The 13,133-nt window shown below is 33.8% G+C and overlaps 1 pseudogene; it reads left to right on the forward strand.

Annotated features, from left to right (window-relative positions):
• The first annotated feature begins 11,566 nt into the window (after positions 1-11,566).
• LOC146927566 (agamous-like MADS-box protein AGL80 pseudogene) lies at positions 11,567-12,497 on the forward strand (annotated as a pseudogene).
• The last annotated feature ends 636 nt before the right edge of the window (positions 12,498-13,133 follow it).

A 13,133-nucleotide genomic window follows, 5' to 3' on the forward strand; every position in this document is an offset into this window, starting at 1 on the left:
TCTTGATACCAAGGTAACCTCAAAGCATCAATTCAAACTCAAAGTTGTTTCTTGCTTGCTAAAACACCTTGATTCATGCTTGATTCACCAATTACACAAACAATGGAAGGATTGATGGGTTATGGAGGGAGGTTGGGGCGATGGTGTAGAGAGAAGGAGGAGAGAATTGTAGTTCTAAACCTAGAGAGAGAAAGAGTTTTGAAAATGAAGGAAAATTGGCCCTTGTGGCCTTAAATAGCCCTTTCAGCTTTTTACCATTTTGGCCTTCGCCTTAATCGTATTTAGCCTGACACTGATACTTAAACCCATGCTTGACTAATATCGTTTGATAAACATTCTCCGTCATACTCGCTTTCCATGAACATTTGTTCTCTGGCACGATTGACTGGTAATATCCCAATACCGACGAGCGGGATATTACACTCTACCCCCCTTAAGAGAAATTTCGTCCTCGAAATTTAGAGATTACTTATCAATCACTGTGACTAAAACCTGCCATCATGGGTTTCGGCCATACAAGATCTGATTATACACACTCAAAAGAGTTTGAAGTATACTTTCCTCATCAAAACATGTAATTCATCCTGCTTTAATCCGCATATAACCGAATATAGTCCTCTTAATCTTGATATCCTCCTCAAAATTTGGCATTCTTTCAAAACATCGTGATTGAACCTTATCCTTGCTGCATGTGGACTGGTTATCTCGGATCCGTATCTTATTTGCTTAACATTAACCATTCATATAAATATCTTATCATTAACTGGAACACTCAGGATTTGCCTTACAACTGGGGTCCCACTGGAATCCAGGTTTGACCTTCAGTGCTTAATTGTGTTTAAAGTATCTTGTTGTTCATGTGCATACTCAAGCATTTCACTATAGCCGTACATATCCAACTGGTAATCTGATGAATCAACACTTCGGAGTATTTCTAAGAGATTTACATAACTTGTACTCAATTCTCTTAACCGCAAAGAGTCTCCGAACTTCCTTAACTTAAGCATAACTTACAAGAACACACGAACTTCCTTATTAAATACCAAGGCCTTCGCCTCTCATCTGTGTAGTCTAAACGACGACTCTGTGGGAATCTTATCTTTCTTAGATGTTTAGGAAAGCTTCCAAATCTTGTTTTAATTTTCCATTCAATGCGAATTTACGACAACTGATATAAATTTGGCATGGAGGAAACAAACTTAACATGCTAATAAGTCTGAATGTTATTTGCAAGTACTTTGATTCATATATCCTTAAGATTTTTGACTTATATTTCTTACACCTGAAAATCTTAACAAAACTTCCTAACATCTCGTACGATTCTTTTAATGAATACGGTTGTTGACTTTGTCAATTTTAACTTCTCCAAGAATCGTCTTGCAAGGTTCGATGCACTCTTCAAAACCTATCTTATACATGTTCACACTCTAGAACGTCATGCTTTGTTAATTAACAACGATACTTGTCCGATGTTTTCCTTTTTAGAAAACTTGGAATATTAGCATATGAGTCCTTGGAATGAAGTAGTACAAAATATCAAAGGAATATTTCGAAATTGAGCCCATGACGATACTACAGAACCATAGGACGACCACACATTTTAGAAAATTGTGCAACTCGCCCCACGCTCGCCAATGGCGAGTTGGATCTGGAGTTTGCACGCCTTAGGTGTGTTTACTCGCTTATGGCGTGTTTCATCAGTTTCAGAGATGTAAAAATCATGTTTTGAAATAAACTTCACTTCCAAGTTCCTCAATACATATCTTAACTTTAGAAGTCATAAAAATCATGGTTCGGAAATATTATATCAAGTATCGTTATCACTTAACAAGTATGGCATAATAGTGTATGACTCACCTTGTGCATAATTCGAGAATCATGTCTTCCTTCATAGTAAAATTCACAACTTCAAGATATGTCCTTCCATGCTCCTCTTTATTCAGATACTGGTTATCACACTTGATGACTTGATCGTTACTCTGAGAAGAATTCTCCTAACCTTATGTGTATCTCCCTTGTCTTGATACATAACCTCCTCTTAACTGACTGACAACTCTTGTATGTACTTGACTTTACCAATTACCCAACTCGATTACCATATCGAAAGTGACCCTAATCTTTCTTAACTTACTCAAGGGAGGACACATTCATCATATTCTTACCACGCCTTTCATCGACTGTCCGAGTTTTGCTACCTTGAATTTGATGCTTCCAACATCTTACTCTTCTCGCAGTGATTCTTATCCCAACGTCAAAAACTTGTGGGCTTCTCGTAGTTATCACTCTTAAACCTAATACTATTTGGATATCTATACATATTTATAAATATATATTAAAGCTAATAAATTAATATTAAATTATTGGCATAAATGCGTAGAAGTTAGCATACAAAACAAACACAACCGAAAGAACATTAATCACAAAAATATTAAGATATTGAGAGACACACACAAAATAATAATTAGAAATTTCGGGGCGTTACAATATTCATGTGGAGTTAGTATTCTAGGAATGTTGAGTATGTAGGTATGCTATACTTGAAATCCTTGAATGCTTTTATTGATTATATATTATTTGTGGAATATTATCTAACCCCCAGTGGTCGTTTGGTTGACCGCCTGCCTATTTGTTGGAATGGGTAGACGGCGTGCATGATTGAGTTAGGTTTTGCTAGTGAGTTGCTTGAGGATAGCTTGGAGCTACCTCGTTTCCTTTTGCTCGAAGTCTATTTAGGCTCTGATTAGGGTGTCGGGCATTTATATTTATTTTCAATTATCTGTTGTTGGATTTTACTTGATGAGATTATGATTATGTAATTGAAGCCTGTGATTTTATGTTGAGATTTTATTACTCATGGATTGAGGATTGTTACACGTGATGAGATATTTTATATGATGATTGTCTTCCATTGCGAATTTTTATGAAAACCAGATTTTGCATGTTCTGGAAAAATGTAGGCGTAGCATCTAAATCTTTGAATTATTGCATGATTATTTCTTTCGGAGTTTAGAGTGTTATACACTCAAACCACACTTCTAGGATATACGTATGTATCTCATAAAGTCAGTGAGACTAGTTACAAAATTTACCCACTCAAGCCGTCATGTGAACACACCTTATGTGGCTTCTAAAAAGTAAAAACTAACCTGTTAAAAAAAGGAATGAAAATGAACTAGAAAATAGGAATTAAAATAATTCTAACCTAAAAACAATAATAAAAATAAACAAAAATATAAATAACAATAAAAAGTAAAAAAAATAAAAAAAATAAAAATTAGTAGATACTGAAATTAATATGTAATGTGAATTACCTCTCAAAAAATATAATAATACCTAGCAACGACGCAAGAAACTTGATGACTAAATTTGCCAAGTGCACTAAACTTTTTTCAAGTAATAAAGTAGTAATTAAAATCGTCTCCACATAGAATTATTAAAACAGTAAATAAATAGCAAATAAATGAGGGGAGTTTGCAAGTTTGATTTGACTGCGCAAAAAAGTTGAGTTGATTGCAAAAATTAAAGGTTTTTGATTGCAGAATTCAACGACAATTAGGACTCTTCAAATCTCTTATGTTTCCTTGCTGTGAATAATGAAAACAGTTACCAGTTATGGAAAAAAGTTCAATTTAATTGATTAGTTCGGGGGATCTAACGTCCCTCCAGATGTGATGTTGTTCCTTAATCATCCTAAAGGATGTGCATGCTATATGGTAAAGGGTCATGAATCGTCTAGGTTTCCCTATGCTCTTCGAATTTATTCAAGGCGGGGGACTTACATTCACATTGGTAATTGAAACAAAGGTACAACAAATATTCTTAAATTTTCATCTAAAGGAACCACTCTGACCTATGAATCTAAAAGTTCACCACATACATTAACTTGTCGCTAATGCATTAAATGGATATGCCTAACTCTATCCCACTATGGTAGAAGAATAAAATTGATATGCAATGATTTTGATGTAATCCGAACACCAATATGCACCCACTCTAAGCTCATTCACACTTCCTAGGTATGTCACACCTCCAAAGGTAACAAATACATTACGCCTGATGCATACAAAGATTAAATAGATCTTAAAACATAACTGTATAAATGACTTGCATTAATAGAATCAAACTATTAAACATAGGTTCATCTTAGAGCCCTGATGGTCGGATTTAGGCAAGTGTACCAAATCATTTACCAAGTAATAAAGTGATAAGTAGAGTGTCGTATCCACATGAATTGTTGTTTCAACCAAACAATTCACGTTACTTATTTGGGAACAATAAAAATAAAAAAAAGATAAGGGTTTAGAGTTTTGTAATTTAATCTGTTTGAAACAGAGTAAAGTTTACTTGTTTTGATTGCAGAAGGTTAGCGGTGGTTAGGATTCTTTGGATCCCCTCTATTCAATTGTTGGAATTATGCAACAGTCAAGTCTTGTTCATGCTATTAATCGTTATCTATCTAAGCGATGATTTCGTGGGGTTTTACTACCAATCGGCTGTCGAGTTGCACCTGCTGATCACACGGGTAGGTACACGTGGGGTCTTACTCTCTCAAAGATATGGGTTCATTCCCCTCCAGCTATCAGTTGCAACCATTACTACGTGTTTAAGTGTTTAGGTTTTCTAGTCCTATAGAGAGATAAACTTATGCACGGAGGTTTACGTGCAGGTTCTTACTTTCTTAGAGGTATCTGAAAATCCTAGGCCGGATGGATCGAACAACTCTGATACCAACTTTGTAACATCCTATTTCCCGATGATAATTGTTAAATAATAAGGATATATTTAACAAGGAGGATGTTACAAAACTCGACGTTATATCGTATAATAACATAAATTTTCCTTTCACATAAATAATTTCAGTAGTGGAAAACAACTCACTAATTTCATTAACAAAATAATTCATCATAAATAGAAATAACAATAGTTCAAGGAATCAAACTTAAAGACAAAAATGTCAACCCCAACCTTGGTGCAACATGAATCAGAGCTCGTAGCGTCTACATGCTTATTTCACTACTAAAAAGAAAGACAAAAAAAGCGAAATGCACTTCCAACACCACATTTTTCGTTCGTCCCGCAACTAATATTCCTCAACCTGAGTGTCTGTACCCAATGAGTACAATCACCATAATGACACAACAACAAGAAGAAAGGGGTGAGAAATCCAGCCATAACATACCATTAGGAAAATCATGCAGAATATTAAAATAGTAGTAACAATATTCAATCGTCATACTAACTTCAACAAATATTTCATTCTCAACAATTAAAACATTTCATCGTCTCACACCATTTCACACATAAACACCAAGTACAAAAACATCATACAATTATATGCATATGGACTCCATCCTATAACCTATATGAATCACTACAAAAAATCGCGTGGATTCCGGCGGCTAAAAATTGCTTGTTGCGGCAGTTTTAGCCGGCGCTATAAACAAAACTGGCGGTTTCAAAACTGCCGAAATTTTTCCTGCCACAAAGTTTAAACCGGCAGTTTAAGAAGGACCGCCATGCAAACTGCCGTAATACGCGATGTCTATTACGGCGGCTAATTGTTCGATTAAAGCAGCGGTTTTGACCGCCAGAATAGACACTAGTTCAACAAAAAAAAATGTACATAGTGGTAGTTTTAAACGCCATAATGATCACTTTTTTAAAAGAAAATATATGTGCATAGTGGCAGTTTTAGCCGCCGTAATTGTCATTCTTTAAACAAAAAAAAATATAAATATGAACAAATCACCTAAATAGCACTTATTAATACGAATATAAATTATTTTTATACATAAATTGTAATGTTACAATGTGTAAAATTGTCCAACAACCTCACGAATGTTGAGAAAGTAAACTTGTCTCTTCAACTGTATAATAGAGTTTATATAGGAACTCTTCTATATATGTGTATGGACTTCTTATTTCCCTAATGTAATGCTATCCTTCAACTTCTCTGATACATGTACATTTACATATAGATCAAATAAGGTTCACATAATGCTAATTCATAAAACAACAACTTGATAAAATAATAAAAAAAAAAAAACAAACACCTATCAGCACTTCCTTCTCCAGAAACAAGAAGGATGCTCTAGTGAGGGGACCAGCAATGCCTTCACAATAGCAGTGTGCTCTGTTAGTCTCAAAGTTCGTTGCTGAAAATGTTGATTCCATATCGAAAGCAGCTCATATAAAAACATGACATTGAACAGGAGATGAATTAACACTCTAGAATAAATGTAGTAAACAATAATTTTATTTGTGAATTAAAATTCTAGAACAGCAAGGCATGATAAAGGATATAAATGAACAAAATTAGGTTTTCAGATTAAACAAAATCTTTACACAAAGGCAGAAGAAAACTTCAGACATAACATAGTTTAAATTTATGGTATGTAAATGAAGCAAGCAAGCACTTCAGCCACACTTGAACATTCAAACTAGCCAACCAAAACAATGGTGACAAAGGCATCAGCCACCACTAACATGCATATACATATAAACAACATATAATTATTGGTCGAACCACACTTGAACAATACTCTATTTGTACTACATATTTACCAGAATTTCATTCACATAGTAAAATTTATCAAGCTTAAGAAAAATAGAGTACAAGGGGTACTCAAACCATTACAAAGTTAAGAGGTAGAAAGCAACACCAAAATAACAAAACAGAACCATACAAATATGCCAAGTAACAAGAAAAGTTTGGCTATACCTCCAACATGACAGGACCTACACTTCGTTTCCTCCAACCCCACTTCGCCAAAAGCGCCATATTGAACACCTCACCTTGGCTATACAAGTTTGGCTAAGTATAGCTAATTAAGTCTATGCCGCATCTCTCTGATTGGCGCTCCACTGCTAAGCTTCAATTTGCTCCACTGTGCCTGAAAAATAAAAGGGGAAACCAAATTGCATCTGTGTCAGTCAACCAGCTCCACTTCGCCGAGAGAGCCATAGTAAACAAACAACTCCATCTGTGATGGCCATATCTCTTTAGGCATTCAATATTTTACGATTTTAGTTATGAGAGATTTTCATTAATGTTTCACACAAAAATTACTTAAAAAGTACTACATATTACATTGTACTAAAATTTGATAATAAAATAAAACATGACATGATTAACACAATAAGAGATTCAGCACCCTCACATTGTTCTTTCTCTTACTTAGCATGAGCTTTAATCAACTCCTCTCCTCAGCCATTAATTTGGATACAACGAAAGATCTGTCGTCTGGATGCACCTCTACTTTTGACCATTATATGTATTAAAAATGGATGTTTTACTACATAGTTGTGTTTGCTAAAATCATAAGGAAAAATACAAATTCCTCTTCTTCTGGGACTGAAGTCAGTTACTCTAATGCAAGACCTTCGTTCATCACTTTGTTCTTGACATCCATTTTGAACCATAAATGTAAAGCACAATCAGAGATTACACAATAAATATTTAAAAAATAGAAAAACAAAAGAATCAACATTGTTAGCGAGAGAAGATCAGATCAATATCATCCATCAATCATTTCAGCATTACTTTACATCCATAGCATGATCCAAATCTTGTGATTTCACGCAATATAGGACTTGAAAATCATTGTTTAAAAGCAATACATAGAAATGGAAAACAATTTTTATTTTTATTTTTGCAAAAACAATAGCAACTTTCAGTTAAAAGATAGCAAATCTAGAATAAAGAAAAAAAATACCCAGATCGGTACCAATTTCTATTCTTTCTCAGTATCTAAAAAAACCAGAGAGAGATGAAATAAATCAACAACAAAAAATAAAAAAGAACAACGGTTTAGTAATTTACCAGTGCAAATCATTAAGCAGTGATGACGAGGGTGTCTACGAGAACCTGAATTTACGTTCAAGAACAAAGATTTAGTAAAAATAGCTATTAGTGAAAAATTAATCGAGGGTTTCAGCTAAGAAAACAAAAGCAATACGAACCTGAATTCACCTTCTGAAACAGATGCAAATCGATGATTTGAGAAGATTCGATGGAGAGGGAAGGATTTGAGACGGTTTCAATGGGTTTCACCGAGGGGGTTTCCATGGGTTTGAGATGGGTTCGACGGTTTCGATGGGTTTCGCCGAAGACAGGGTTTGAGAAAGGGAACAAAAGAGTTTGTGTAGATTTGAGCCGATGCAGTGATTAGAGTTCACGGAGAGGGTAAGATTTCCATGGATTTGAGTTTTGATGCGTTTTGTAGAGCCGATGGTTTGCATTCTGGGATTTTGCTAAGAAAAAAGGATATGGAAGAAATATAAACAAAGAAAAAAATAAAAATAAAAATAATAAAAATAGATGGAGTGATTTTTCTAAAAAACTAGAGGGGAAAAGAGGGAAAGTAAAATATAAGTGCGGCAAATTGGAAAAATGAAATTGTAAATACCGGCGGTTCAAAATGCTGAAATGCACATGGTGTATTGTTTGAATAAGGTAATGTATATAGCGGCGGCTCAAACTGCCGTAATAGACGGTTTATAGTGGCGTTCAAAAAAACCGCCACAATCTATCGTTTATAGTGGCAGTTTTCTGTACCCGCCGTAACAAAACCGCCGCAATTCCAGAGTTTTTTTGTAGTGAATGTGGTACCACATCTATCGTCATGATAATTTATCATTTATGTTACTGGATTTTCGTCGTCATAATTTGCCAGAGATATGTTACTGTACTTTCGTCGTCATTTCATCTTCATAATTCCTAGACACGACTCTATATGCATGCATGGTGACAGACTGATAAAGTAATAAAAGTATCATCGCATCATCAACAATTAACAATCATATATGCAACTCTTCCTAATATACACTTCATCAAGACACCAAAACACATCGTCATCATTCACATCATCATGAAGAATATACATCGTCATTTCTCATCATCAATATAAAGAGTAAACATCATCATTCTCGTCATAAAATAATGCTAACCATCATCATTTACATCATCATTAATATAATCATCAAAATATAATAAACAACGTCATTTATCAACATCATTATGCATAAACATCTTCATTTTCATTCATCCGCTGTCTTACTCCACTCCTCTCTTCTGTCCTTAATTCATATCTAGAACCCTTAACCTTTTCATGTAATGTTTTCAGCATGGATTTAAAAAACTACTCTCATGACATCTAATTAGACTCCCCACATTTTAGTTTATAGGTTTGGAACCTTATTATACATCTTGGGAAACTTTTAAAGGCATAAAATTGGGTCTTTCTAAGTATGTGAAAGGTGCACGACCGTGCTCCAAAAAATTCACTAAAATGGGGTTTAGGGCCAAGCTACACACACAAACCGTGCCACTGGGGGAACGACCGTGCGTGCCTGACAGGTACTGGAATGCGCAGTTTTTCTGCGATTTTTCTTCGTGGGTTCTTCTCCGACTCTGTTTTCGACTCAAAACTCACCAAACCTTTCCCTAATCATGACCCTAAACTTATTCTATCATTCACACCCTAATTTCTCCTCAACCTATATGATTATCCATTAAATTTCATGGTTCAATTAGCCCTATATTGTTCCTCTCAATTCTAACCTTACATTACATCTCTAATTCTAATGACAACAACATTATCACCGTCCTCTCATCATCATGATCATCAGAACAAACACTCATAGTCAATATACTACACAACCTCACAATTAAGATTACATTACCCTAGAATGAAAAGATTCTCCCCCTTACCTCCAACCCTTTGAAAATTCTGGTTTTTGGCTCGACCTTGCTGCATTAGGGTTTCTCTTTCTCTACTCTTCTCTTCTTTTCCACGTTCAACAAAAACTAACCATTCTAACTTATAAGGTTCTATTTATATTCGGGCCAACCACTCGCTATAATCTTTTCCTCTGCTATTCACTACTCTCTTACTTCTCCCCTCCCCCACTTATTTAAAAACTTATGTTTTACACCTCCTATTCCATATATTTTTTTTAAACATCTCATAACATTTCCATTCATCGTCGTAATTCTATTTCTTTTCTCGAAATCAAACAACACTCAAGCAAAATTAATATCATCACAACAATAATCAAAATTCCACCTATTAAACTTCCCCCCAATGTGTCTCTCCACCGGTGAAAAAGATTTCCGATGCGGTTGCCCTAGTTTCCTAGAGCCACCCCCTCCCTCTCTCTCTCTCTCTCTCTCTCTCTCTCTCGCTCTCTCTCTCTCTCTCTCTCTCTCTCTCTCTCTCTCTATGTATATGTATATATATACCTTTCTCTCTCCCACAATTTTGTTTTTACTGTATGTTAATTCCATAGTTTTGAAAACCGGACCGGACCGGCCCGTTGGACCTTATAATTTAACTATTCACCTTGTTTTTCTTAAATAAGTTAATTAATTTCTTGTTGGGCCTTTAGTCCTCTTTTGTACCAAAATAAAATAAAATTATAAAATATCAATAAAAGTAATTATAATTAAGGTCATGTGATCGAACAATTATGATTGATTGAGAAAATAAAATAATATTTCATTGATTGTGTATATTCATTAAATCCTTATTATATTATGTCCGAAAATTGGTTTCTAAAGAATGTTTTTCTTCTTCAAAAAAGGTTTCTAAAGATTATCAATAAAAAAGTCAAGAACTTTATAATTTTTACTAATATACTCCCCTTAATTTTTTTTATTAATATACTATAAATATATAATACCATTACAAATTCTTATTTATACCATATTATACTATATAAATATATGACATTTAAAACTAACGGTTCCTTTAAAAAAAAACTAATTTTTATTAATATACTCTCTTCAATTTTTTTTTATTAATATACTATAAATATATAGTACCATAACAAATTCTTATTTATACCATATTATACTATAAATATATGTTATTTAAAACTAACGGTTCCTTTAAAAAAAACTATTTTTTATTAATATACTCCCGTCAATTTTTTTTAATAAATATACTATAAATATATAATACCATAACAAATTCTTATTTATACCATATTATACTATAAATATATGATATTTGAAACTAATGGTTCCTTTCAAAAAAAAAAAACTAACGGTAAAATGAAATCCTATCAGAATATATCTATGTGCATGAATCTTATAGAGAGAAGAGTTGTGAATATATAATACCATAACAAATTCTTATTTATACCATATTATACTATAAATATATGATATTTGAAACTAATGGTTCCTTTCAAAAAAAAAAAAAACAAACGGTAAAATGAAATCCTATCATAATATATCTATGTGCATGAATCTTATAGAGAGAAAAGTTGTGATACATCAGTTCAAAAACTGTAAGATTGTAAAAAAAAAAACAAGATTTTTGATATAAGATAATATCATACCAGCTGTGTCATTTAAATTATTTACATATTTTAAATTTATAAATTGAATGCCATAAATGCAATTGCTTTTTTACATTCTACCTGGATGGTATGTCAATAATGTGATATTTTACCGTTCAAATGCTAGCTGGAAATTAGTCACACATACACCAAATATTATCTAAAAATCAAACCATGCATATCAAATTGGTCTATATAAACAAAAAGTAACGAGACATTATTCACAACAAGAAATACCACAACAATCAGTTTTTTTTCTTTCAATTTTCTTTGTCCTTTGTTCTTGTCACAACCATGGCTAGAAGTAAGGTTAAACTCGCCTTCATTGTCAATGATGCTGCAAGGAAAGCAACATACAAAAAAAGAACAAAGGGGCTATTGAAAAAGGTTGCTGAACTTAGCACCCTCTGTGGCATTGAAGCCTGTGCCATAGTGTATGGCTCTTATGAGCCTCAACCTGAGATTTGGCCTTCATCAGAGGGGGTCCAATCTGTGCTCTCAAAATTCATGACGATGCACGAGTTTCAAAAGTGCAAGAAAATGCTGAACCAAGAGACTTTCTTGACACAAAGGATTCTGAAGGCTGAAGAGAAATTGAAGAAACAAAGAAAAGAAAATAGGGAGCAAGAGATGACAATACTCATGTCTCATTGTCTCAATGAAGGTAGAGTTGTGCACGACAATATGTCAACGGTTGATTTGAGTTATCTTACTTGGTTGATTGACCATAATCTAAAGGACATTGGTAGACGTTCGGCGGCAACAGTGCCACCACCACCTCCAACAGCATCTAGGAGTGAGGAAATGGGAATTGTGGGTCATGGCCATGTTGGGATACCTATTAATGATGATGAAATTATGCAAAGTCAATTATTGATGGACTCAATGGTGGCTGGTAATGTGCACGAGACAGTGCCCTTTGGTGAGATCAATTATGGAGTTTGGCCTGATTTACTACCTTGAAGGATCTTTTCTCAATTTAGTCCCGATTTTTTATTTTATGGTGATTTAGTTTTTTAATTATTTGTTATGTGTGTGAAGATACAATCGTAATTCTTTACGGTGTAATCTTGGTATGTTTATTTCCTGTCTGTAGTTTCGGCTCCGGGTGTTTACTTGAATAAAAAATCTTATTGTTGGGTAGCTTTCAATACTTTTGTGGTATTCATTAATTTTAGCTACTAACATAGCTTGTTAATAACTAACATTTATCGAATGATTTATCTCATATATTATCCATTCCATGTAAAAAAATCTGTGTTGGATAGTTAAGTATAATTAGTTACTTTTAGATTTAGTCACATAGAAACACATGTCTAAATTAATGTCAACATTCTGTGTTGATAATGCAGTTTTTCTGAACAACCAAACTTTATTAAAACCACCAGCCGCCACTCGGGGAAAAAAGGAACAAGTTTTTTCATGGTCAAGTTTTTTTATAATATATTTTTCCAGCAACTAAGATTAAAAAACCCAATTAAGTTTTCTTCTGTTGATTGTTTGTGCAGTTAATATTCCTATACACACTAAAAGAAAATTGAATTAGTGACAACAAAATTCCCTTCCTAAAGGTTACAAAACCGTTGACTTATAATGACAGCAAAATTTCGTAGGCAAAGGGTAAAAAACCGTTGCTATAGGCCAAAATACCTATTCCAAGGGCACTATTTCTCCGTCCTTTTTAATTTACTATACCGACGGAAAATCATCATCACGATAGATGGTTTTTCAGATTGTTGGACAAAACACTAGTGCTATTTCCATGGCTGCTTTCCGTTGGAATAGAA

Source organism: Medicago sativa, chromosome 4 (assembly GCF_051527215.1).
Source record: "Medicago sativa cultivar Bolivia chromosome 4, Bolivia_mono, whole genome shotgun sequence".
Classification (NCBI taxonomy): domain Eukaryota; kingdom Viridiplantae; phylum Streptophyta; class Magnoliopsida; order Fabales; family Fabaceae; genus Medicago; species Medicago sativa.